Below are 27,672 nucleotides of genomic sequence, written 5' to 3'. Positions count from 1 at the left end.
GTGAGGTTCAAGCTCATCTCCTAGAAGAATTTTCTAAATTGTGTGAACTTGAACAATCTATATGATTAACAAGAGGGAGATTATTAATTAATAGAGAACAATACAACAGAACATGAAAACTTACAGACTGGAAGCATTATGAATGAATTGTGGTTTTTAAACTTTTTTCATGGTGTTTTAAATTTTAATAAGGACTTTAAAATAAATGCCTTGAGCCATTTTCTCAGGAGGATCAGAGTAGCAACAAAGGAAGCTGTACAAAAAACAAGGGGAGAGAAAGGGGGGAGGAGAAAGAAGGAAGGAAGAGGGAGGGAGGAAGAAAGAAAACCAAAATTGCCAGCACTTTCTCAAACTGAGAGCTGTGCAAGGTGCAGCTCATAAACCTTGGCTTTTCCCAAAGCTTGGCTGGCCACCTCTTTGGAAGAGAAGATGTAATCTCTGCTCTGGAAAGTGAATCTTGAATCCCTAGGGTACAAACCCATGAGGACATGGGGGCTGGGTGGGATTATAGAGTAGTTGTTCTCCAAATGGTCCCTGGATCACGAAAATGGAATCACCTAGTAACAGTTAAAATGCAGATTACCAGGCTAGGTCGCAGATACTGAATTCACATTTCTTGGGTGTGGGGGGCTGGGAATTTTCATATTTTAAGTCACAAAGTAGAATTCTTGGTTGGGACATAACTAGAACAGAGGCTGAGAGGCAACATGATGAATGGGTTTGGAGCCACAGAGGCTTGGGTTTAAATCCCAGTTCTTCATTTAATAGCTCTGACTGAAGCATGTTACCCAAACCCTTGGATCCTCCATTTTCTCATTATAGAAGGTGGAATGACAGTCTGTTTTGGATACCAAGTAAAATTAGGTGTGTGTACGTGTGCGGCATCACAAAACTTTTCTAATAGACGACCTTTCAAGTTCTTCCAACTCGTTTGTTTTAATCGTCTAATGTATATAACTATCACAAGAACGTCTCTTTATCTCTTCCCTTAAACCAGGGTTTCTCACCTTTTTCTCATTTACCCGTTCTCCTCCCAGGAGCCTTTCTAAGCATTTTCTTTTCTAATCCCCCAGTCTGAGATAGACAGTACTTAAGTTTTGTGGCCCTTTGGAAAGCCACAAGCCATTGTATTGTCTGAGATCTTTTTCCCCTCAAAAATATGAGCACTATTATCCACGTCGAGAATGTCCATCCTTGAGAGAGGTGACTTGGTCAAGGTCACACCACAAATTAGGAGCAGGATCTGGTCTACATTGGCCACAAAGCGATGGTCTGGAACAGGTCCATCCGCCCTCCCCCTTCGTTTACTCATTTACTTTTAATTAGTTACTGACATTTAAAAGTCAGGAGCTCCTACAGAAGGATGTCTGTAGGACATCCTGGGCGGGGCTGAGAGAGGCCCCTCGCAACCGGGCCCTGCAGCCCCGAAACCCAGGCCAGTCCCCCTCACTGTGGTGCCCGCCAGCACTCACCACGTGCGGATTCAGACGTTTAACACGCAGCTGGAATCGCCGGAGCAGCTAGGTTAGCAGCAGATCGCGCGCCTCTCCCCCGGCTTCTCATCCATAGTCCTCGTAAGGGCGGGCGGGTCGGCTTTACTGCCTTCCTCGCCCCACTTGCCCCTCGTCCGCCGGCTGACCTCCGCCCCAGCCTCAACTGAACCCCACAGGCCGTGCTTCGCCGAGGTGTCCGGCTGGCAATACTACCGCCCCTCACAGTCCTGCCTACCTGACCAGGCCGCCCACCTAGCGGTCCACTCGCCGCCGCTGGGCGCTAGGGGCTGAGGCAACGCTCCCTCTGCGGTCCCAGGCGCGTCCCCGCCGCCTCGCACCGCACCAATCGCTGCCGCGCGCTGCTGCACGTGACGCGCGCTGGCCAATGGCAGCCTGAGACGGCCCGTGACGCGACTGGCGGCTCCGGGAGCTTTCAAAGTGGGCGGCGGGCTGAGGGGCCAGTGGGGCGCTAACTGCCTGCTCAGCGGCGAGAGACGTCTGGCGCTTGGCGCTGTTGGGTGGATTCGAGGTCAGTTCTGCGGGACTGCGGATAGCTGAAGTCCAGTTTTGACTCCCGCTGCTTTCCCCGGACCACACCAGTAGGAGAAAAAAGGGAAAGGAGTACTTGGGACGAGCGCTGACACAGTATGAGGTTTGGCCAGCCTCTCAGCCCTGGACCGAGAGCCTGTTTTCCACCTTTTCTTCCTCTGTTGTTATCCTAGTCCAGCCCCAGTCTTACTGGCTACCTAGCCTCCAGCTAGTCCCAGATGTTCCCAAGGACGGGAATACTGGGCTTAGATCAAGGCCCAGCAGTCTGCCTCACACTACCTCCGTTAACAGATGGAAGGATGGGTTCGCCTGCATGCCTAACTTTCAACATCTTAAGCCCTTAGGCTTTTTTTCCCTCTCTAAGAAGGTGTTAGGTTGGTACCCCAGGATTGCAAACTCTGCTCTATCCTTACTCTTGGCTTCTATCCCCAAGTTTGGGCCAAAATGGTTGTTGTATCTTCAAACATCACCTTAGTTTATTTTAGTTTGAACTAGTAGTCATTGTATTCTTCACCACTACTCTTTGCAGAAAAAGAAAAAGGAAAAAAAAGCCAGTTTCACAGTAACAATTATTAACTCTATCAAAAGTTGACCCTTGAGATATACGTATCTTTAAAATTCTATGATGATTGTCTGGAAAGGCATTTGGACTATTAGGTTGGATGATATGACATGGCATTGCCATTTGTTCGAATCAAATACAGTTTGAGTTGTGAGCTTAACTAGTCACTGTTTTGCAAAATGAAACACCGATTTTACTTGACTAAGAAACTAGTATTCAGACTTGAGTATTTGTCAGATTCTTAAAAAATCTCTTTTAGAAAGGATCTTTCCAGAAGCGCCACCCAACAACATCTATCTACATCTTACAGATTTGAACTTAGTAACATGGCCTTGCCTGGTACTCTAAGCATATTTCTGCCCTCAATAAAATTCCCTTCCAAAAAAGGAAGGAAGAATGCCTTTGGATGAACAACTACAACCTCTTTCTTTTTATAAACACTTGCAAGTGGTTGTGTACCACACAACTCAGAAGAAATAATTCCTTCCCCTGGGTGTGCTGAACAACTTGCTGCTGCTGCTGCTGCTGCTAAGTCGCTTCAGTCATGGCCGACTCTGTGTGACCCCATAGACGGAAGCCCACCAGGCTCCGCCATCCCTGGGATTCTCCAGGCAAGAACACTGGAGTGGGTTGCCATTTCCTTCTCCAATGCATGAAAGTGAAAAGTGAAAGCGAAGTCGCTCAGTCGTGTCTGACTCTCAGCGACCCATGGACTGCAGCCTACCAGGTTCTGCCGTCCATGGGATTTTCCAGGCAAGAGTACTGGAGTGGGGTGCCATTGCCATCTCCGGAACAACTTACTAGGCAAATACAAACTCTGTGGCTGACCCTGTGCTAAATGCTTTACATATATCTTCCTCTTAAATGCTCAACAATCCTGCAAGGTGGACGGGCATTACTAGCCCTCTCATGCACATGAACACTGAAAGATAATAGTGACAAACCATAGATATACCAAATGATATAGATATACCACTGAGTTGCTACACAGTATTTTACAGGCACATGGGCCTAAAGAATATAATTTCGTGTACTAAGTCAAGAAGGACCACTCTGCTCTGTCTAAAGCTGACTAGAATCAAACAAAATGAGAATAAGGCCACTCCCCTATAAGCCCAGGAAGCAGGCTTCAGGTAATATACCAGTGTAAAACTATAGTTATGTCAAAACACCAATATAGTAATGTTGTAAAAACAAATGCTTTTGATAAACAGTCAAAGCTAAAAGAGAACTGAAAAAGTTGAACTTGGTACTTCTCAACACTGTCCAGGGGAGAAGAGTACCCATATTAGAGTTTATTAGTAAGTAATGAGACTGATTTTTTGCATTCAATAGACTTTAATGCTTATTGAATATCTGCTGCTCCATTAAGCATAAGTGTTAGTCAGATAATCTCTGCCTTCAGGGAGTCCACAATTAAAGGGGAGAAAGACAAGAGTACAGACAGTTTGAACACATCATGATTCTATGGGTGGTATGGAACAGGTGAGAAGGCATCCAACCTGGAAAGGAGGGAAGGGAGTTGTCACAGAAGAATTTCTAAAGAACTGATGGCTCTAAATAATATATTTTTTTTAAAGAGCTGATGACTAATGGGGTCTTGAAAATTGAACCGGAGACCACCAGCTAAGTGTAAGGAATGGTAGTACAAAAGTATATAGATGGCAAAGAGAGTGAGGCATATTGACTACTGGGTATGAAGAGAGAGGGGATAGGCGAGTACATGGAACAGTTAGGCAGTGCCTTATCATGATGGGTCACATATTCATGCTAAGGAGTTTAATTGCTATGGCTGGTAGCATCCATTGTCTCCTTGCTTTGGGCAGCGGGTGGGAGTGGGCGGAGTTACTTTACCTTGTGTGCATTTTCTTGGTGGCATTCTTAATTTAGACATCTTCTGCTTCCTCAGCAAATGGATGGGCACCTGACACAAGCAAAGCCAATCAGATGAGAGGAAAAGATGCGGGATAGGGAGTTGAGTGTTTAAACATCTGCGCTATAGAGCCGGTGAGGCTCTTGGATCCATGAAAAGATTCCAAGATTGGATGGTACTCACAACTGACAATATTTTCTTTAGCAAACCCAATAACCTAGAGTTTAGTTACTTCATATTCACATCGCACGACTAGCTATAAATACTGTATTTTAGTTGCTGAAAAGATGTACTCTATAGTTATTGTGATTGTACTTTCTAGCCAAAAATTAAATTGTATTTAATCATCCCTGTTACAGAAAATCTGTACTATGTAGAAATAATTTTTTAGTTAATATTAAAACAGTTTATTCCAGGCACCATCTCCAATTATGATATCCTCAGTAATACACCTTAGCCACTCCTCTGAATCTATCTACTGTTAAGGAAGATAAATGGACAGTCATTCTCGAATGGTAAGTTGTTGCATTTATTGAAGACTTACCCTGTTAGTTTATCTCAGATATTCCATTATTGAGTTGAATGAATGTTCTGGTTTAGCTGTTTTTCAAGTCGTAATTTTGTTTCCTTATGAAGCACAAGCTGGAATCAAGATTGCAGGGAGAAATATCAGTAACCTCAGATATGCAGATGACACCACCCTATGGCAGAAAGTGAAGAAGAACTAAAGAGCCTCTTGATGAAAGTGAAAGAGGAGAGTGAAAAAGTTGGCTTAAAGCTCAACATTCAGAAAACTAAGATCATGGCATCTGGTCCCATCCCTTCATGGCAAATAAATGGGGAAACAGTGGCTGACTTTATTTTGGGGGGCTCCAAAATCACTGCAGATGGTGACTGCAGCCATGAAATTAAAATATGCTTACTCCTTGAAAGGAAAGTTATGGTAAACCTAGACAGCATATTTAAAAGGAGAGACATTACTTTGCCAACAAAGGTCCATCTAGTCAAGCTATGGTTTTTCCAGTAGTCATGTATGGGTGTGAGAGTTGGACTATAAAGAAAGCTGAGCGCCGAAGAATTGATGCTTTTGAACTGTGGTGTTGGAGAAGACTTGAGAGTCCCTTGGACTGCAAGGAGATCCAACCAGTCCATCCTAAAGGAGATCAGTCCTGGGTGTTCATTGGAAGGACTGATGTTGAAGCTGAAACTCCAATACTTTGGCCACCCGATGCGAAAAGCTGACTCATTTGAAAAGACCCTGATGCTGGGAAAGATTGAAGGCAGGAGGAGAAGGGGACAACAGAGGATGAGATGGATGGCATCATCTACTCAATGGGCATGAGTTTGGGTAGACTCCAGGAGTTGGTGATGGACAGGGAGGCCTGGTGTGCTGCGGTCCATGGGGTCACAAAGAGTCGGACATGACTGAGCGACTGAACTGAACTGACAATTATTTGCAATTGTGTTTGAAATAAGCCATAATGTAATTGTTTCAATTTAATGTGAGCTGTTTTTAGCAGTGCAAAAGCTCTGATTGCATTTTTTCATTTTATCCTTAGTATTAATAAAAGATGGGCAATCATGTTTAATCATATTCACAGATTACCTTAATGAACAGAAATATGTTACATTATCTTTAAATCAGTGAATTTCAATATGTTCCAAGGTTCCTCCCCCAAATGTTACATCATTATGACACAAAAAGGATAAACTCTTCTCCCAAGGTTTTGAATATATTATTTTTGAAAATGAGAATATATCTATCTTTAATTATAAAAATAGTATTCATTGAAAAAATAAATTTCAAGAAAGTAGAAAAGTATGAGGACTACTTTTAAAATATATAAATTTTATATATAAAAATACATGAATTTAAAATATATAAAAGTGGCTTGTACTGTCCAAGACATTTTTCTACAAATTTATTCAAACATAAGCTTAATTTAAATAAGATCATATGACATACTGTTTCATAAATTATTTTTTACCTAACGCAACATAGACAGCTTTAAATAACAAATTACCACAAACTTAGTGACTTAAAACAACACTTATTTGTTATCTCACAGTTTTTGTTGCCAGGCTGCTATCAGCTGTTGGCCAGGACAGCAGTCCCATCAGAGGTTTGACCATGGAAATATCTGCTTCCAAGCTGTTATTGGCAAGATTTATCTCCCTACAGCTCTAGACTGTGGTTCCATTTTTTTTGCTGACTGTCAGCAGTGGGCTGCTCTCAGCTTCTAGAAGCTGTCCTCAATTCCTTGCCACGTGGTTCTCTCCATCGACCCTCTTACAACCTGGGAGCTTCTTTGAAGCCAGTAAAGGAGAAAGAATTGCGACCCCATGGACTGTAGCCCACCGGGCTTCTCTGTTCATGAAATTCATGGAACTGGAATGGGTTCCCATGCCCTTCTCCAGGGGATCTTCCCAACCCAGGGATCAAACCCAGGTCTCCTGCATGGCAGGCAGAGTCATTGACACTGAGCCACCTGGGAAGCCCATAACGGTAGCATAATATTCCACTGTATAAATGTCATATAATTTAACTACCCTCTGTAGAAAGAAGGTTTTTTCAATTTCTTCTTTATTATAAACAGTGCTACAATACATTTTTGTGACTTCTCCAGTTATTTCCTTAGGATAATGCCTAAAAGTGAAATTGCTGAGTCGAATGGTAACGCTTTTAAAAACAATTTGCATGTTACAAAATAGCCATCCAGAAAATTAATCCCATCCAGTAAGAATGTATTAGAGTGCTGGTTCACGCACGTACTTGCCTTATCTGTAAATTTAAGCTTTACCATTCTAATGATGAAAAACTATGTTTCATAGTTTTAATCTGTATTGCTTTATTGGAAAAGTCAAACATGTTTATATGTTTACTGGACATTTGTTTTGTGAATTGTCTTCTCATGGCTTTTGCCTAACATGCAATTGTGAAAAACTGGCACCCCACTCCAGTACTCTTGCCTGGAAAATCCCATGAACAGAGGAGCCTGGCGGGCTGCAGTCCATGGGGTCACTGAGTCGGACACGACTGAGCGACTCCACTTTCACTTTTCACTTTCATGCCCTGGAGAAGGAAATGGCAACCCACTCCAGTACTCTTGCCTGGAGAATCCCAGGGACGGGGGAGCCTGGTGGGCTGCTGTCTATGGGGTCGCACAGAGTTGGACACGACTGACGCGACTTAGCAGCAGCAGCAGCATATGTTAACTGCTCTTTATGGATTGCAAATATTTTCCCTAATTTATGTTTGCTAATATTTGGCAGAATTCTTGGCCTTGTAAAAGTTTTAAATTTTTTTCAGAAATCAATTCTATTGGTCATTTTCTTAATGCTTTCTGCCTTTGATACAATGCTTAGTAATACCTTTCCCACTTGAGAAGTATAAATATTTCCACACATTTGTGGTTCTAAAATTCTTATAGTTTTATATCTTATTTAACTTTTAATTGTTCTGAAATTGTGTTGTAAGATTGATTAATTGTGACAAACATGACAAGTGTGTGTTTCTTGAGTTATTTTAGATGGGCAATTCTAGAGCTAGTTTTAAAATGAGTCACTTGTTGCTGTAGATTTGTGGGAAATAGAGAACAAATCAGCACTGTGGAATGTTTCTTCATAATGCGGTTTTCTGAGTACTTTTATTTCCAGTAAAATCCACTTTTTCCTGAAATTTTATGGAACTATGTCACTTGTGCTATAATAACATTACATAAGAGGACATACTTAGTGATGAAATTGACAACAGGGAATAAATTAAAAGGATCTAGGACAAGGCCCAAACCACAGAAGCCCTTAATTAAGAGAGCAGGATGATCTTGCCAAAACACAATTACTTTCAAAAGCAATCATATTGAGGCCCAGGGCACTGAAGCTTCTGTTGAGAAAGTGGAGTTATTCTTCACTACAAGTAGAAAATCAAAGATAGTTGGGGAGCAGTGGGAGGCCAAGACTGAGCTCAGGCTTGGCTGGAGTGTAAAGTAAGTCTCTTAGGTATATTTTCCTGCCCCAGTGGAATTCAAAGAAGACTGAGTCAAAAAGAAATTTTGGTGACCAGAACGCCAAAGTGGCTTGTTGAACTTTGATGTCTCTTAAATGAATTAAGAACTCCTTATTGCCAAATTCAGACTTAAATTGAAGAAAGTAGGCAAAACCACTAGACCATTCAGGTATGACCTAAATTGAATCCCTTATGATTATACAGTGGAAGTGAGAAATAGATTTAAGGGACTAGATCTGATAGACAGAGTGCCTGATGAACTATAGATGGAGGTTCATGACATTGTACAGGAGACAGGGATCAAGACCATCCCCATGGAAAAGAAATGCAAAAAAGCAAAATGGCTGTCTGAGGAGGCCTTACAAATAGCTGGGAAAAGAAGAGAAGCAAAACGCAAAGGAAAAAAGGAAAGATATTCCCATTTGAATGCAGAGTTCCAAAGAATAGCAAGGAGAGATAAGAAAGCCTTCCTCAGCAATCAATGCAAAGAAATAGAGGAAAACAATAGAATGGGAAATACTAGAGATCTCTTCAAGAAAATCAGAAATACCAAGGAAACATTTCATGCAAAGATGGGCTCAATAAAGGACAGAAACGGTATGGACCTAACAGAAACAGAAGATATTAAGAAGAGGTGGCAAGAATACACAGAAGAACTGTACAAAAAAGATCTTCGTGACCCAGATAATCACGATGGTGTGAACACTCTCCTAGAGCCAGACATCCTGGAATGTGAAGTCAAGTGGGCCTTAGAAAGCATCACTACAAACAAAGCTAGTAGAGGTGATGGAATTCCAGTTGAGCTATTTCAAATCCTAAAAGATGATGCTGTGAAAGGGCTGCACTCAATATGTCAGTAAATTTGGAAAACTCAGCAGTGGCCACAGGACTGGAAAAGGTCAGTGTTCATTCCAATCCCAAAGAAAGGCAATGCCAAAGAATGCTCAGTCTACTGCACAATTGCACTTATCTCACACGCTAGTAAAGTAATGCTCAAAATTCTCCAAGCCAGGCTTCAGCAATATGTGAACCGTGAACTTCCAGATGTTCAAGCTGGTTTTAGAAAAGGCAGAGGAACCAGAGATCAAATTGCCAACATCTGCTGGATCATCGAAAAAGCAAGAGAGTTTCAGAAAAACATCTATTTCTGCTTTATTGACTATGCCAAAGCCTTTGACTGTGTGGATCACTATAAACTGTGGAAAATTCTTAAAGAGATGGGAATACAAGACCACCTGACCTGTCTCTTGAGAAACCTGTATGCAGGTCAGGAAGCAACTGTTAGAACTGGACATGGAACAACAGACTGGTTCCAAATAGGAAAAGGAGTACGTCAAGGCTGTATATTGTCACCCTGCTTATTTAACTTATATGCAGAGGACATTATGAGAAACGCTGGGCTGGAGGAAGCGCAAGATGGAATCAAGATTACTAGGAGAAATATCAATAACCTCAGATATGCAGATGACACCACCTTTATGGAAGAAAGTGAAGAGGAACTAAAAAATCTTTTGATGAAAGTGAAAGAGGAGAGTGAAAAAGTTGACTTAAAGCTCCACATTCAGAAAACTAAGATCATGGCATCTGGTCCCATCACTTCATGGGAAATAGATGGGGAAACAGTGGAAACAGTGTCAGACTTTATATTTTTGGGCTCCAAAATCACTGCAGATGTTGATTGCAGCTGTGAAATTAAAAGACGCTTACTCCTTGGAGGGAAAGTTATGACCAACCTAGACAGCATATTAAAGAGCAGAGACATTACTTTGCCAACAAAAGTCCATCTAGTCAGGCTATGGTTTTTCCAGTAGTCATGTATGGATGTGAGAGTTGGATGGTGAAGAAAGCTGAGCGCCGAAGAATTGATGCTTTTGAACTGTGGTATTTGAGAAGACTCTTGAGAGTCCCTTGGACTACAAGAAGATCCAACCAGTCCATCCTAAAGGAGATCAGTCCTGGGTGTTCATTGGAAGGACTGATGTTGAAGCTGAAACTCCAATACTTTGGCCACCTCATGGGAAGAGTTGACTCATTGGAAAAGACCCTAATGCTGGGAAGGATTGGGGGCAGGAGGAGAAGGGGACGACAGAGGATGAGATGGCTGGATGGCATCACCAACTCGATGGACATGAGTTTGGGTAAACTACGGGAGTTGGTGATGGACAGGGAGGCCTGGCGTGCTGCAGTTCATGTGGTTGCAAAGAGTTGGACACGACTGAGCGACTGAACTGGACTGAAATGAATTAATGTGTGAAATGAAGAAGAAAAAGCAGATATGAGATTCAAATTCTGTGACTTGTTTGCCTGCGATTCCCAACACTTAGCACAGAGTCTGGCTCAGTGTGGGTTCTCAGTGTTAATTTCCTCTCCCTTTCCCTGAGCCATCCTCTCACTTAACTTAGCATCTATCATTTAGCACAGGGACTGGTACATTATTAAGCACTTAGTGAATGTTTATGGAGTAAATGTTTGCATGGTTTGAAGAAATAAATGTACAGGTATTCAAGAGGAAATTTAGTTACATACAGACAATCATATAGACAATTTATGAAGAGCCTATTTCTATACTAAGTGCTTTGTGTACTTAGTTCATTTAACCTTCATAATAACCCCATGATATAAATATTATTAATATTATTTTGCCAATTTTGCATGTGAAGAAACAGAAGATCAGAGAGGAACCAAAGTTATCCAACTAAATGGAGGAATGAAGGTTTAAAACACTGAGCTGACTACAAAGCCAGTAATTTCCCAGTATTCCTTTAGAGCCTCTAAAAACTTCACAGATCACTATGGAGAGACACCTCTAATCATTGTATAGGCATGTACACTCCCAGGGTATTTCATGGATGTTTATCTTCCAAAATGGACAAGACCCACAGCCAAAGATTATGCAAGATCACAGGAGCCAGAGAGAGCTCATTAACCTTTCAAATTCCTTCAACTCAGCTCCCCAGGGAAGAAAGACAACAGATGGTCAACGTGCTGTTCACTTCCTCAGCTGCATGACTATTTATAGAGACATTTAACTTGACAGACTGGTTGGAATTTCTAGTGGCTGTAGGAGCTGGCACATTCAAGTTTAGCCTGAGCTTTAACACCTGCTTATTAAATCTGTTCAAAAGGCAGCCACTAGACCAATATAATGGGAAACAGTTTACTAGAAAGAGTGGTGGGTGGGAAATAGGAAATATGGGTCCAGCTCACTGTTTTATTATCATTACTTTTATTATAAATTTTTTCATTTGGCAAATGCTTTTTGAAATATGTTATATGCCAGACTCTGCCCTATTCTATGTATTTAGCAAAAAAGGGTTGAGGGAGACCACCACATAATCGTTTCTTCTGCTGAAGGGGCAAACACGGTTAATATATACAAACCATCATTCTTAAGCAATTTACATGCAGGTTTATGTGCTCCTTCCTCAGAAAGTAAGCTACACTGAAGGAAGAGAAAATGAGGCTCCTACAGATGTGTGTGCTGGCTTACTCGTACGTTTAGAAACTTGCCCCTTTGGTGGTGTTCTAAATGAAGAGAGCTATGATTAGATGTTAACACAACTCACAATTTTTGCCCTAAGGAACATTGGAGAGTGGGGAGAGATAGACAAGCTGTCTTCCTTGCTGAAACAAGTGCCCAGTCATCTCTGCTGTGCCTTCCCCTTCTGAGCTAGGCCCCAACTTTATCAGATGAACATGTCAGCTTGGGGGTCCAGGACTGTTTAGTCACTTGAAGAAATCCCAGCTTTAGCCAAGGGCTAGAGCAGTCCAGATACATCCAAATACAGTTTAGTCCTGAGTAGGAAGAAATTGCCTTTTGAAACCCTGTAGCTCCTCTCCATTTCTTGGTGCCCTCAACATCCATGTCATTATGACTGCAAGGCTGACACTGCAGAGGAGGAAGCCCCTGTTTTTGGCAGATCTGAAGAGACAAATTTTCCTCTAACTTTTAGCAATTTTGAGTCTAGTGATGCCACATACTTGTACATATTAACTTGAGCTAGACCTTGCCAGGTTACACCTTATACCTTAAAGTCATTCTCATATCCATCATGTCATTAACACTTACAAAAACTTTGTGGGGTATTTATTAATTCAGTGTACCAATGAAGAAACATGAGCTCAATCAAATGTAATGATATGTCCAACCAAAGAGATGGTGAGTAGTGAAGCTGGTATCAAAACCATGTCTCTGATGTCCATTCCCTGTGTGTAGGCAGGATTCTAACTTGTTTTCCAAGAGTTCCTGCCTACCTTCCACATACACATCCTGAATCATCCTTGGGATTGAATCTGATGGGTTTTCTGCTGTGATTAGGTTATGTTACCTGGCACAGTTGATAAGAAAAAGAGAGAGGATCTTCTTGATGGGCCTAACCTAATCACATGGGACCTTTGAAAACAGAGGATTTTCTGTAGCTGGTAGCCATAGCATAAATCAGAGATTGGAAGTATTAGAAGGATTTGATGCCCTGTGGTTGGCTTGATGATGGAGGGGCCAGGTAGAAAGGATTTGAGAGCCAATGGCCAACAAGGAAACTGGGCCTTCAATCCTGCAACTGAGTCCTGCCAGTAAGGAGGAACTTGAGAGTAGATTCTTCCCCAGAGCCTCCAAATGGGAACTCAGCCCACTGATGCTTTAATTACAGCCTCATGAGACCCTAAGCAAGGAGCCAGTCATGCTGAGCCAGGCAGGGCCTCTACCCATAGAACTGTGAGTTAATAAACGGGTGTTGTCTTAAGCCATTAAATTTGTGGTAATTTGTTTTGCAGCTTGCTTTTCTTGCTAAATCTTAGGACTCAGAGCAAGTTTTTAAAATTTTCTGGTCTTCATTTTTGTTTGAAAGAGAATTGGTATGTTCTTTAAGGTACTTCCAGCTCAGATGATTCTAAGATCCTTAAAACTGTGTTTTTATAAAGATGGAAAGAAAATAGTACATATGAAAGCACTTTAATCTTGAGAAAACATGTGAATTGAGAATAGTAATCAATCTAATGATGTTTCTAGTCATCTGATGCCCTCTTGGGATTTTCTAGGACAGTTTCCCATGAAAAGTAATCCCATGAAAAGTCCTAAAAGTAATTTTAGTGCTACAGCTGTGGACATATAGGGAAAAGAGACTTTCTGACTCCCCAGGGACTCCTCTCCACTGTGGCAGACTTCAGGCAGCACACAGAGGGAAGGACACCCTCTAGCATCTTGAAGAACCCAACCTATAGGGTTGGAGGTGCTGTAGGAATGAGGCGCAGCTCCAGCCTTGCAGTGTGAGAGGATGGTGTCCACATGAATAAGCCGAGACAACAAAGTGATTAGAAGCTCCAGAGGAGGAAGAGAGGCTTTGTCAGAGGCATCTGTGAGCTCGGATTGGGTTTTGAAGGGAAAGGGTTTCCCAGCCACACTAGGTTGGAGCAGCACAAACAGAGGCAACAGCACATGCAAAGATGTGGATAATAGCTGCTGATCCTAAAGCCCAGGTGGGTATTCAGTCAGTGGGAACTGTTAGTTGATTATTGCTGGAGCCTTGAAGTGAACATGCCAGAGGGAGATTAGGGTACCTGTGTGCTAATATTTGAGTCTGTTGTCACCTCTCTAATATTAAATCCACATAATTGGTACTTATTGATCCTTCCCCTCAGGAGGATAGTTTTGTTGTGCTTTACTTTCTGTAGTTGGGCTTTCCAGGTGGTGCTAGTGGTAAAATAACCCACTTAATGCAGGTAGATGTAAAAGATGTGGTTTTGATCCCTGGGTCAGGAAGGTCCCGTGGAAGAGGGCATGGCAACCCACTTCAGTATTCTTGCCTGGAAAATCCCATGGACAGAGGAGCCTGGTGGGCTGCAGTTCACAGGGTTGCACAGAGTCAGACATGACTGAAGTGACTTAGCACACACTCTTTCTGTAGTTATAATAATCAAATTAATATGCACATATTGAATCTATCCTTTTCAGTGACCTCACTATCACCCCTTCCTGTTACCCAATTCAAGATTCCATTAGGCTCTCCTAAAGAGTAGGAATCATTTGTCCAAAATATGAACTTAATGTGAACTATGACTAATAGTGCTGAAATAAGAAATGCTGGAAATCTAACACTTTGGCCACCTGATGCAAAGAACTGACTCATTGGAAAAGACCCTGATGCTAGGTAAGATTGAAGGCAAAAGAAGGGAGCAGCAAAGGGTGAGATGGTTAGATAGCATCACCAATTCAATGGACGTGAATTTGAGCAAACGCCGGGAGATAGTGAAGGACAGGGAAGCCTGAAGTGATGCAGTTCATGTGGTCACAAAGAGTCAGGCATGACTTAGCAACTGAACAACAGCAGCAAGAAATACTGGACTGTAAACTTCTTGAGGACAGGAGTCTTGCTTTTCACATCTCTATAGGACTCAGCACAGTTTCTTGCACATAGCAAATGTTCACTGTTGAATTAAATTTAACTTGAGTTAAGTTTTCTTAGCATGCAAAGAAAAAAGGAGCAAAGATCATATAAAAATCTCCCTAATGGATAATGCTTAGGCTTTTTGCACACACCAACTAGAGCAGCCTCAAAGCACAGACCCAATTGGTTAGAGCACATTTCTCTTGGAAAATATCATATTTCACACCCTGTTCCTGGGAGAAAGTTGTTCAGCTGCCAGAGGCAAGCTTGGAAGAAATCCCTCTCCACACTAGATCCAAGTTGTTCTCCTCAGTCACAGGAGACTCATTTATTACTACTCTAGATGACAGCTTCCGAAGTGGATAGTTAAATCACACAATTGTGGATAATAGTGTGACATTAACTGAGGAAATATAAAGTAGTTCCTAAGTGTTGCTAATCATCTCCCACCACTATATGGAGTTAAAGACCAGAAATGATGGAAACTTGGTCAATCTTTTGTTTCTTTTTGGTGAGAAAAAATGTTTCCCCTGAAATCTGGAGGAAGAAATCTTAGAGGTTATCTATTTCTCTAATGTTTAGTCTACCATTACTTTATTCATTGAGCAATGCTAATTATTGTATGCCTACTATGACTCAGACACTGGGCTGGCCTCTAGATTTGATCTGCAAATGGGATCGATGTGGCTGTTTGTCCTTATATGAAGCTTCAAACCTAGAAGTTAGAAATTTAAAAAGTGAAATATGACCAAGGGCAAAGATGCTCCAGGAGCATGTTCTCAGGAAACTAACCTTGTTCAGGGAGATGAGAGTCTCTAAGGAAATGATATCTTAGGTGTAAGCTAAAAATGAATGTGAGTTAGTGAGAGAAGGGAGATAAGAGACAGTGGGAGGGATTCCAGATTAAAGGAATAACCACATTCATGTAAGCTTGCCCTTATTAAATAGAAAGATCAGACTGAATTTCTAACAGAGAAAGGATGCTCTGAGTGGAGAAGCCAAATTTGAGATTTTAGACTTAGACCAACCTCATTGCTGGAGTAGGAAAAGGCAACCCACTACACTATTCTTGCCTGGAGAATGCCATGGACAGAGGAGCCTGATGGCCTATACAGTCCATGAGTTCGTAGAGTTGGACAATACTGAAGCGACTTTGCAGGCACATACGCAACCTCATTGCATTTACTGAGAATTGTGCCACCTTGTGGCAGCTAGTTATCAATGCACATACTGTTATCAACAGGTTTTCTTGGAATCCTAGGATTTTTTTGAGATGGAAGTTCCTTGCTTTAGGAAACAGCTATTCCATAGATTCCTAACCTTATTGAGAAGGATACACATAATTATATGCCTCTCCCTATGAGTCATGTTTTGAATGGTATCTATAAAACAAAAGTCCACTTCTTTTTCCTTTTTTCCCTCTGTAACTGGTTGTTGTTGTTTGGTCACTGAGTCATGTCCGACTCTTTGCCACCCCATGGAATGCCAGGAGTCTGCCAGGCTCTTCTGTCCATAGGATTTCCAGCACTGGGAATACTGGAGTGGGTTGCCATTTCCTTCTCCAGTTAACTAGATAATCCTGGCTAAATTATTAAGTTGATATAATTCCATTTAAAAGCAAAGAAACCTGATTTTTTGTTTTATTTAGTTTTGTAAAATGCCAATTCTGCCTTAGGAAAGTTATCTCCCTCTCTGTGTGCTAGTGCTTCATTTGAAAATGGAAATACCTACTTCATTATGCAACTCCAAGGAAACATAAACCTAAGTACATGTGTACTTAGTAAATGTTTATTCCTTGTGTAGCCTTTTTGTGGGCAAAAATTCCATTTTATTAGCTTACTTATTCTTGTTTACATCACTGAGAGCCCCCTGGGAATCCAGGGGTTCCATTCTTGTCATCTAATTCCAATCAAATTTAACCTTCTTATTTTACAGATGAATAAACTATGACTCAAGAGAAAGGAAGTGATCTATTTCTGCTTTTGGTGTTAAATTGCATGTCAATTTACTTCCAGTCATTATAAAGAAGCAGTTAGTAAAAATAAGGCCTTGGGCCTTCCAGAAATGCAAAGAAGTCCATTATGGCAGGCAAGGAGTGGGCAAGGGAGAGGAGGGACATGGGAAATTAACGTAGAATGTTAATTGTAGTTGAGATTTGGAAACATCTTGACATATGCATTGAAAAATTTTCATCCATATGTTTGGAATAGTTCAATCACAGGTTTAAAGTTATAAAGTGTTACTGTGTAAGCTGACAGTAAGAAATTATTTCCAGTGAGAATAAGAACCACAAGCAATGGGCTTAACCAGACAAAAGAGATGTAGGTTGAATGTGGATGGAAATTCTTGACTGCAACACTACACATGCTACAGAGGATCTTCCATCCTGGAAAAGAACCCAGGCAAGCAGTATTCTTAGAAAAGACCATTATGAAAAAAAAAAAAAAAAAAAAAAAGAAAAGACCATTATGAATCTGAGTGTTTCCAAGCTTAACCATGCATGATAAAGATTTAATCTATGTAAAGGGCCTTTAAGATGTGTGTTTTTAAAGGGGTTCCCTGTTTGATTTTCTTTTTAACAAATTCTGAGGAATGACGGTGGAGAGTTTGAAAGCCTCTCGATATAGCACATCCCCATACAAGCTATGAGATTGTGATCCCAATAACACTCTAAGACTGTCTTCTGTTTACATACATCCCACATCTCCCTCCTATGTTCTAGCAGTTTATTAGACCCTTCTACTTGCTTGTCCCACAGGTACCTCTAACTTAACATTCTAAAACTGGATTCTCTCTTTCCCTCAAATTGCTTCTCCTTCTAATTGAGTGAAGGAACCTCTTTGGATCTTTCAGTTCAAATCAGAAACCAGGAGTCATCCTCCATTCTTCCTTTACCTCCCTGCTCACTGGCGTTCTGTCCTATGGACTCCACCTCCTCAGAACTACTTGGGTTACTATGCTCTTCTCCACCTGTGGTATGGCTACCCTAACTTGGGTTCTTGACATTCCTGGCCTGGGTTACTGCTCCTGCTTCCTGAGTGATCTCTTGGGCTAGTCTGACTGCCTCTATGCCTCCTTCTATACTGCCCCCACCCGGCAGATTTCCATACCACAAATCTGATCATTCCACTTCCTCTTTAAACACCTCATTTACCACATCGTTAAAAAGTCCACACCCCTTAGGGTGATATGCAAAGTGCTTTATGACCTTGCCTGCCTTTAATCTTTAATCTGACTGTGCATACTATAAGTGAAAAGAAGAAAGAAAGGGAAGTCGCTTAGCCGTGTCTTTGCAACCCCATGGACTGTAGCCCACCAGGCTCCTCTGTCCATGGGGCTTCCAGGCAAGAGTACTGGAGTGGGTTGCCATTCCCTTCTCCAGGGGATCTTCCCGACCTAGGGACTGAACCCAGGTCTCCTGCATTGCAGGCAGACACTTTACCGTCTGAGCCACCAGGGAAGCCCAAAAAGTCACTCAGTCATGTCTGACTCTTTGCCACCCCATGGACTATAAAGTCCATGGAATTCTCTAGGGCAGAATACTGGAGTGGGTAGCCTATCCCTTCTCCAGTGGATCTACCTGACCCAGGAGTTAAACTGGGATCTCCTGCATTGCAGGCGGATTCTTTACCAATTGAGCCATCAGGATGGTTTTTTCCCAGATCTGTCTAGCCTTCCTTTTCCTTGTTCATGCTCCTCTCTTGTCCTATCACCCCTCTTCTTTTCTCCTCCTTCATGATTCAGCTCAGTTATTATTTCTTCTCTCTATACCCTAGACCAAGTTAGGGGCCTATCCTCTGAAAAGGAATTATTAATGCAGTACATTTCAGTTTACAAAGTACTTTTAAATACAAAATTATTTAATTCTTTTCAAAAACTAGATAAAGTAGATTTATACCCATTTTATAGACAAGGCTCAGGGAGTCGATTTGTTCAAGATCACACAGCTAGTCAGTGACAGAACTGGGACTATAACCAGGTCATATAGTGCAGGGCTCTTTCTCCTGTACCCTGTGGAATAAAATCAGAGGAAAAAGCAGAGGGTGTGCCATCCAAACTGTGACAGACTGTCATCAAGAAAGTGAGGGCCATAAGAGAAATCTTCCTTCCTGCTTGCCACCCACCCCAACCCTGTCAATATGATTTAGAGTATTCGAGAAGAGAAGAAAAATCTGCTGGATTTATTCATACTTTTACTCCTACTGTTTTTCTGTCTTCCTCACCGACATTCCAGAATTCCTTCTTTTATCATTTTTGTCTCAAGAACATCTTTTGTGGTATGTCTGCTGATGACAAATTTTAGTTCTTCTTCCTCTAAGAGTGTCTTGATTTCCCCCTTATTCCTGAGGGATATTTTCACTGGATATAGAATTCTGCATTCATAGTTCTTTTCTTTCTGTATTTGAAGTATGCTGTGCCACTTACTTCTGGCTGGATGATTTCTAATGAGAAATACGGGCATTTGAATGGTTTTCTCCATAGGTAAAATGTCATTTCTTGGTCCTTCTTAAATATGAGACCAGATGCTTTAAAACACCTAGAAGAAAACAAAGGCAGAACCTTCTCTCACATTTCAATCCATCTCCTAGAATAATGAAAATAAAAACAAAAATAAACACATGGAACTTACTTAAATTCAAAAACTTTTGCACAGCAAAGGAAACAATAAACAAAGTGAAAAGACAACCCATAAATTGGAAGAAGATATTTGCCAATGATGTGACTAACAAGGGATTAGTCTTCAGAATTTACAAACGGCTCATGCTGCTTAACAGCATCAAAACAAACAATCCAATCAACAAATGAGCAGAAGACCTAAATAGACATTTCTCCTAAGAAGACGTACAGTGGCCAAGAGGCACATTAAAATGTGTTTAACATCACTAGTTATTAGAGAAATGCAAATCAAAACTACAGCCAGAAGGGCTATCATCAAAAAATCCATGAACAATAAGTGCTGGCGAGAGTGTGGAGAGAGGGGAACCCTCCTACAGCGTTGGTGGGAATGTAAATTGGTATAGCCACTATAGAGAACAGTATGGAAGTTTCTTAAGAAACTAAAAATAGAGCTACCATATGGCCCTACCATCCCACTCCTGGGCACGTATCCAGAGAAAAACATGATCCAAAAGGGTACATGCACACCAATCTTCATCGCAGCACTGTTTACAACAGCAAAGACATGGAAGCAACCTGAATGTCCATCAGCAGAGGAAAGGATAAAGATGATGTGGTACACATATACAATGGAATATTACTTAGTCACTTAAAAGAATGAAACAATGCCATTTGCAGCAATAGGGATAAACCTAGAGATTGTCATACTGAGTGAAGTAAGTCAAATAGAGAAGGAGAAATATTGTATGACATCCCTTAGATGTGGAATCTAAAAAAAAATGATACAAATGAACTTATTTACAAAATAGAAAGAGACTCACAGATTTTGAGAAAGAACCTATTGTTGCCAGGGGGAAGATGGGGGGAGGGATAGTTAGGGAGTTTGGGATGGACTTGCAGACACTGCTATATTTAACATGGATAGCCAACAAGGACCTACTGTATAGCACACGGAACTCTGCTCAATGTTATGTGGCACCCTGGATGGGAGGGGAGTCTGGGGGAGAAAGTATATATGTGTATGTATGGCAGAGTCCCTTTGCTGTTCACCTGAAACTATCATAACATTGTTAATCAGTAATACCCCAATACAAAATAAAACGCTTAAAATTTTTTCTTAAATTAAAAAAATTTCTTGGTCTTTCATTTTCAGAACTTTGTGATGTTTTACATGGATTTCATTGGGTTTATACTATTTGGAGTTTGTTCAGCTTCTAGCATCTATAGGTTTATGTCATCTGCTAAGTTTGGGAAATGTTCAGCCATTATTTCTTTGAAAACTTTTCAGTCCCACCTTCTTTCTCCTCTCCTTCTGAGGCTCCAATAACACATGTAAGATTTGTATTACAGGACAATCTTGACACACAGGAATTGGGAGCTCACTTTTAGAAAATCTGTTTTCTTTCTCTTGTTCAGTTGGATAATTTCCATCATTCTACCTTCAGCTTTATTGATTCTTCACTCCGTACTACCCTCTCTGTTTTCCATTGTGCCCATTCTTTGAGTTTTTCATTTGTATTTTTTAGTTCTAAAATATTCATTTTACTTTCTTTATTTTTTCTATTTCTTTTCTGAGACTTTCTAATTTTTTTTCATTTGTTTCAAACATGCTCATATTTGCTCATCAAAGCATTTTCATTATGGGTGTTTTAAAACCCTTGCTGTGTAATTCCAACATGTGTCCTATTGGTGTTGGCTTCTGCTGCCTTTTCTCAATCAAGTTGAGATTTTCCTGCTTCTTGGTTTATCTGATGATTTTCTATTATATTCTGGACATAATAATTATTATGCTATGAGACTGTTTCATAGTTAAATTCTTTGTTTCAACAGACTCCTCTGTCACTGCACTGGTGAGAAAAGGAGTATACCACCTTGGTACTGCCCAGCTGGGTTGGAAATTCAGATTCCCTACTTAGTCTCCACTGACATAGTGGAGGAGGGATTCATTACCATCAGATAGGGATAAAAGCCCTAGCTCCTCATTCAGCCTTCTCTAACACCATGCTGGTGAGTGGGAGGGACTGTCTTGTTACAGTCAGGCGGGTGAGGGTGGGCATCTAGTTTTCCTAGTAACTCTTTGAGGATGGGGATGGCAATAGAGCTGCAATATTTTCTGTGATATTTGATTAGAGTTTTTAATTTGCATTTTCTAGTTTTAAGATTTCTATTTGGTTCTTTAAGGTCTTTATGTTATGATCTAAAAGTTTTCTGTCTTGCTAGGTTGTCCTTTTCCAATTCTGGCTAGAGAGAATTGGCTCTGGGTGAGGGTGTGTGGGGCTTCTGTTGTCTGTACTCATTGGCATTTGCAAGTTGCCAGCTTCTTGATTCTTTATATCAATAACCTCAGCTATGCAGATGACACCGCCTTTATGGTAGAAAACAAAGAGGAACTAAAGAGCCTTTTGATGAAGGTGAAAGAGGAGGGTGAAAAAGCTGGCTTGAAATTCAACGTTCAAAAAACTAAGATCGTGGCATCTGGTCCCATCACTTCATGGCAAATAGATGGGGAAACAATGGAAACAGTGACAGACTTTATTTTCTTGGGCTCAAAAATCACTGCAGATGGTGACTGCAAGCGTGAAATTAAAAGACACTTCTCCTGGGAAGAAAAGCTATGACAAACATAGACAGTGTATTAAAAAGCGGAGACATCACTTTGCCAACAAAGGTCCATTATAGTCAAAGCTATAGTTTTCCCAGTAGTCATGTTCGAATGTGAGAGTTGGATCATCAAGAAGGCTGAGTGCCAAAGAATTGATGCTTTTGAACTGGTGTTGGAGAAGACTCTTGAGAGTCCCTTGGACAGCAAGGAGATCAAACTAGTCAATCCTAAAGGAAATCAGTCCTGAATATTCTTTGGAAGGACAGATGCTGAAGCTGCAGCTCCAATACTTTGGCCACCTGTTGCAAAAAGCCAACTCATTAGAAAAATCCTGATGCTGGGAAAGATTGAAGGCAGAAGGAGGAGGGGACGACAGAGGACGAGATGGTTGGATGGCATCACCGACTCAATGGACATGAGTTTGAACAAGCTCCAGGAGATGGTGAAGGACAGGGAAGCCTGGTGTGCTGCAGTCCACGGGGGTCACAAAGAGTCAGACACGACTGAGCAACTAAGCACAGCACAGCACATGGCCCTTCTCTGTGCCTCAGTTTCCTCATCTGTAAGGTGATATTGAGGCAGGAAATAGATGGGCCCCAGGCTGAGCAGCTAGAATTTGCACTCTAAGATGAAGGTAGGAGAGGCCGAGCCCTGCCCAGAACAAAAGACAAAGGACTATGTATTTCTCATTCCCGAACTCAAGGACACCTTCCTGACTATGCAGCTCCCTGAAGGTCAAAAAGGGAGGGGACACCACCCCGTAGCAGGTGATGTCAACATACCCATAGTCCTCTTTGCTAGAATCCATCTTTGCTAAGAGATGTGCATGCGCTCATGGGAGGATCCTGAGATATACCAAATACAGACTCAGAACCAGGTAAAGCAAGATGATTCGTCAAAGGAAACCCAGAAGAAATGTCCCATAAAAATAATTTAAACCACCACGAGGGCTCAAATCTCTCTGAGCCTGCCGGTGTGTCATCCACATGTACTCTTTTTCCTCTTAATAAACACTTTACTTGTTTCACTATTTTCTGTCTTTGTGGGAATTCATTTCTGCAAAGCCAAAGGGGCAGGACCTTGTCACTGGCCGCTCTTCTAGGAGTTAGAATTCTGCACTCTCACTGCTGCAGCCCAACCTGTCTCTGGTGGGCAACCGAAACCCTGCTTCAAGCCATTACAGCTGAGGCCACCCAAGATCACACAGTGCTGTGCTTAGTTGATCAGACGTGTCCGACTCTTTGAGACCCCATGCACTGTAGCCTGCCAGGTTCTTCTGTCCATTCTCCAAGAAAGAATACTGGAGTGGGTTGCCATGCTTTCCTCCAGGGAATCTTCCCAACCCAGGGATCGAACTCAGGTCTCCCACATTGCAAGTGGATTCTTTACTGTCTGGCTACCAGGGAAACCCCAAGATCATATTTGATGCCAAAACCCAGGAACTCAAGGTAAACTGCAGGCCTTGCCCAACTGCAGCTTGAGGTCCCTGACTGTTGCTCTTGCCCTCTTTCTCTTGCTCTCTGCTTTGCTCTCTTTTCAAAACCCACAGGGCATAAACTCTGTTCTCCCACTGCGCTAAGTCTTCCCCCAAAGTTGGGGGTGGCAAGGGTATTCCCCAGGTCACAAAGATTCAAATAACACTTGGGTGACAGCTGACGCTGTGCTTTGGGACCTGATGAAAATGTGATTTCCCATCATGAACGAGCCCATTAGGCTTCTCTCGTTCTCTCACTGTCCAATGTGGAATCCTCCACTATACTTTTCTTTCACACTTTACTTTCACAACAAGATATCTTTCTCACTTTATATCTCCATGCCCTTTTAGGGGAGGATTTCTTGAACTTCATTCCTAAACTGCGTCCCTGCTCTGCCAAACTCAGTGCTGTCTATGTCAGACAAAATTGTCAGACGATTCCCAATTCTGTCTTAGCTGCCAGACATATAGGGCAAAGCATTTTGGGTTCTTCTGCTATTTAGTTTCTTACCTTACTCAATGTCCCAAAATTTACTATGAGAATTTCTCTGTCTCTCAGCCTCCAGCCTTGAACCAAGTGCCATCTTCCATAACACCCAACTTCAATTTCTCCAAGGGTTCCTCTTTGTATCTATTGGGCTCCTTCACTCCAGGATTTGACAGCCTACACATTGCTATAAACAGCCTATCTGGCTGGCCACTACCCAGAAGCCCAAATTAGAAACTTTGTAGATGCTCAGTCACGAGCAATACACCCCAGTGTAGTAAGACTTATCGTAGGTCATAAGCTGTATAGACAATGGATCCCTCCGAAGGAAAATCCTGGCAACCAGTCTGCAATGATTCAAATGTCCCCCCCTTCCCCAGCCACATGGGGGGACACCTTGGATAAGGCACTAAGGAAGACCAGAGACATCTGGTCAGGAATTGATAGCAGAGTAGAGGATGCTTGAAACCCCATTAGGTTTGAAAGGAATTTGGGGGACACCCTGAACCCCTTCAGGTTAAAGCCTTCTGGTAAATGTTTCTGGGACACCAGATTCTATTTGTAAACTCTCTTGTTCTCGGTCACAAGTTACCCGACATGGGAGGATCCCTCTCCAAGCCAGAAGAAACACCTCTGAAGTGTATCCTTAAGAACTGGAAATTTTTTTAAATAGAAGGGCTAAGAAAGGAAAAATTTGTATAAGTTGGGAAATGGAGAAAAATAGTCTGAAAAAATGTCTCTAAATTATAATACTATTCTGCAATTGGATCTTTATTGCTGCAGGATGGGAAAGTGGACTGAGGTTTCCTATATTCAGGCTTTCAAGGTTCTTTACCAAAATCCTGTTCTATATAGCTCTAGTAATTCAAAACGTGAGGAACCAGAAGCTTTCCTGACATTTCATATGATCCCCTTCTATGCTCTCCCATCTCTCAGAGGGGATCACCAGGCTCCCCTGACTCCTGACAGTATCTCTACTTCTCCAGAGCCACTCACTTCTCTGCAGTCACCTACTATTCCTCATCTCTCTGACCAATCCCAGCCTCTACCTCTCTATGTCCCTTAATACTCTTTACTCCAAGGAAGAGACACTAGTCCCTCTGGGGTAACTTGTGGTAGAGCTTCCTCTCACCCAGGATCAGGGAAATTATGCCCTCTTAGGGAAGTGGCAAGAAATTCAGGCAAGGCTTTACTGGGGCTCCTGTGCCAACTACAGGAGGGAGTAAAAACAAGAAATAGGTTCTCTCACTTGCTTCCCACGGCAGGAGCAGGGCAGGGTGGGCAAGCTAATTCCTTATATGGGGTGAGGGTGGAGGTGTGTCCAGGGGTCAGGCTGAAGGGGTGGCTTAGGTGATTTACCCACCCCTTTGTGGTGTTGAGTGCTGGGGGCATGCCCAGCACCCTATTTTGCTCCCAACACCCAGTTTTTGCTCCTGGCTGTTCAGAAATGGCGATTGGGATTTTTGTCTTTTTGTGTGTTTTGGACCAGAATTTGCCCCAACTGCACATGCACCATTATTTTTACTCTCATATAATTTCTTTGTATTTTCTAGCTCAAGGATAGGAGTGTCCAGGTGCAAGCATTGCAGCACACATCAAAGGGTCTCAGGTCCCAGGCCTGACTCATGATCAATCATAGATATGAAAGCAACTTTCAAAGGTATTTCTGGATTAAAAATGATATCATACGATCATCATGAAACTGTGGAGTGGGACAGATTTTGACCTTTTAGATGTCAGCTGTTGACTGAATTCAGCAGGCTTTGCATTGATCTTTTCAAATAAATCAAATATGGAGCTATGACTTAAGAAAAATGGGCTGTTGTCCCTTCAGCAAACCACTGGGAAGATGGTGTGGTGCACAGTTCAGCTCTAGCTGTTACCCTGTACTGTCTCCTATTGCTGGTAACAAAATTAATAGGTTGGTGCAAAAGTAATTGTGGCTTTGCACCGTTGAACATTGCCATTTGATATTAGAATGCATTTTTAAATAAATGTGGTTATGTTATACATCATTTTTAATGCCCATTTCTCACTTTATATATTTTTGCTAATGACATTACTTGCTGTTTATTTTGTATTTGTTTTAGATTAGGGAAATGATGTCAGACAAAAAGCAAGTTGAGCAATTTTCTTATTCGAGTTCAAAATGGATTGTAAAGGAGTGGAGATAATACAACATCAACAATGCATCTGCCCAGGAACTGCTAATGAATGTATAGTGCAGAGGTGGTTCAAGAAGTTTTGCAAAGGAAACAAGAGCCTTGAAGATGAGGAACACAGTGGCCAGCCATGGGACGTTGACAACAACAAACTGAGAGGATCATCAAAGCTGATCCTCTTACAAAGGAGTTGCCAAAGAACTCAATGTCAACCATCTTATGGCATTCAGCATCTGAAGCAAACTGGAAAGGTGAAAAAGCTCAGTAAGTGGGTGCCTCATGAGCTGACTGAAAATCAAAAAAAATTGTCATTTTGAAGTGTTGTCTTCTCTTATTCAATGCAACAACAAAGAACCATTTCTCGATTGGATTGTGATGTACAATGAAAAGTGCACTTTCTACAACAACTGGTGATGACCAGCTCAATGACTGGACCAAAAAGAAGCTCCAAAGCACTTCCCAAAGCCAAATTTGCCGCAAAAAAAGTCATGGTCACTGTTTGGTGGTCTGCTGCCCATCTGATCCACTAAAGCTTTCTGAATCCCAGTGAAACCATTACATGTGAGAAGTATGCTCAGCAAATCAGTGAGTCACACTGAAAACCACAATGCCTGCAGCCACCATTGGTCAACAGAAGGGACCCACTGCTTCTGCACCACAATGCTCAACCACACATCACTAAACCAATGGTTCAAAAGTTGAGTGAACTGCACTACGCATTTTTGCCATATTCACCTGACCTCTTGCCAACCAATTACCACTTCTTCAAATACCTTGACAACTTTTTGCAGGGAAAATGCTTCCACAACCAGCAGGAGGCAGAAAATGCTTTCTGAAAGTTTGTTGAATCCTGAAGCACAGATTTTTATGCTGCAGGAATAAACAAACTTATTTTTCATTGGCAAAAATGTGTTGATTGTAATGGTTCCACTTAATGAGTGTTTGAGACTAGTTATAATGATTTAAAATTCACAGTCTGAAACTGCAGTTATGTTTACACCAACCTAATAACACCAACTTAGTGACTTAATGGGACTGCTCTGGTAACTTAGCAGTGAAGAATCCACCTGCCATTGCAGATGTGGGCTCAATCCCCGGGTCAGGAAGATCCTGTAGAGAATAAAATGACTACCCACTCTAGTATTCTTGCCTGGAGAATTCCATGGACAGAGGAGACTGTCGGGCTACAGTCCATGGGGTCGCCAAGAGTCAGACACTACTGAGCAACTAACACTTTCACTTTTTTTCAGTGACTTAAATGACTCACATTTACTGTCTTATAGCTCTGAAGTTCGAAAGTGTGAAATCAGTTTCTCAGGGCTAAACATCAAGGGGTCAGCAGGACTGGTTCATTCTGGGGACTCTGGGGGGAAATCTATTTCCTTGCCCTTTCCAGCTTCTAGACAAAAGAAACACTCCAATCTCTGCCTCTGTCATCACGTTGCTTCTTTGACTCGCTTGCCT

At 41.8% G+C, this 27,672-nt stretch overlaps 1 protein-coding gene and 1 long non-coding RNA gene across 15 annotated transcripts in view; one reads left to right on the top strand and one right to left on the bottom strand.

Annotated features, from left to right (window-relative positions):
- The window catches only part of PTPDC1 (protein tyrosine phosphatase domain containing 1), a 68,703-nt gene extending 66,904 nt beyond the window's left edge, over window positions 1-1,799 (bottom strand). For 8 of the 12 annotated variants that reach the window (XM_081524038.1, XM_081524072.1, XM_081524048.1 and 5 more), the window contains exon 1: window positions 1,473-1,799. The gene's annotated coding sequence lies outside the window, so the exon portion shown is untranslated. The remainder of the gene's footprint in view (window positions 1-1,472) is intronic. The other 4 variants (XM_081524122.1, XM_081524154.1, XM_081524138.1 and 1 more) reach the window with 2 other exon arrangements.
- A 64-nt stretch (window positions 1,800-1,863) lies between these two features.
- On the top strand, window positions 1,864-27,644 carry LOC145519620 (uncharacterized). 3 transcript variants are annotated; one of them, XR_014063830.1, is made up of 6 exons: window positions 1,934-2,022; window positions 4,010-4,089; window positions 4,514-4,652; window positions 16,802-16,954; window positions 25,600-25,706; window positions 26,137-27,644. It is a non-coding gene; the product is annotated as an uncharacterized LOC145519620 (long non-coding RNA). The 3 variants fall into 3 exon arrangements; XR_014063832.1 differs by lacking the exons at window positions 4,010-4,089; window positions 4,514-4,652 and having other exon boundaries at window positions 1,864-2,022; XR_014063831.1 differs by lacking the exons at window positions 4,010-4,089; window positions 4,514-4,652; window positions 16,802-16,954; window positions 25,600-25,706; window positions 26,137-27,644 and adding exons at window positions 4,884-4,992; window positions 5,114-6,064 and having other exon boundaries at window positions 1,913-2,022.
- Window positions 27,645-27,672: the final 28 nt, after the last annotated feature.

The sequence above is a fragment of the Giraffa tippelskirchi genome, chromosome 1 (genome assembly GCF_054371585.1).
Source record: "Giraffa tippelskirchi isolate mGirTip1 chromosome 1, T2T-mGirTip1v1.2.pri, whole genome shotgun sequence".
Classification (NCBI taxonomy): domain Eukaryota; kingdom Metazoa; phylum Chordata; class Mammalia; order Artiodactyla; family Giraffidae; genus Giraffa; species Giraffa tippelskirchi.
This window is presented reverse-complemented; position numbering and strand designations above follow the sequence as displayed.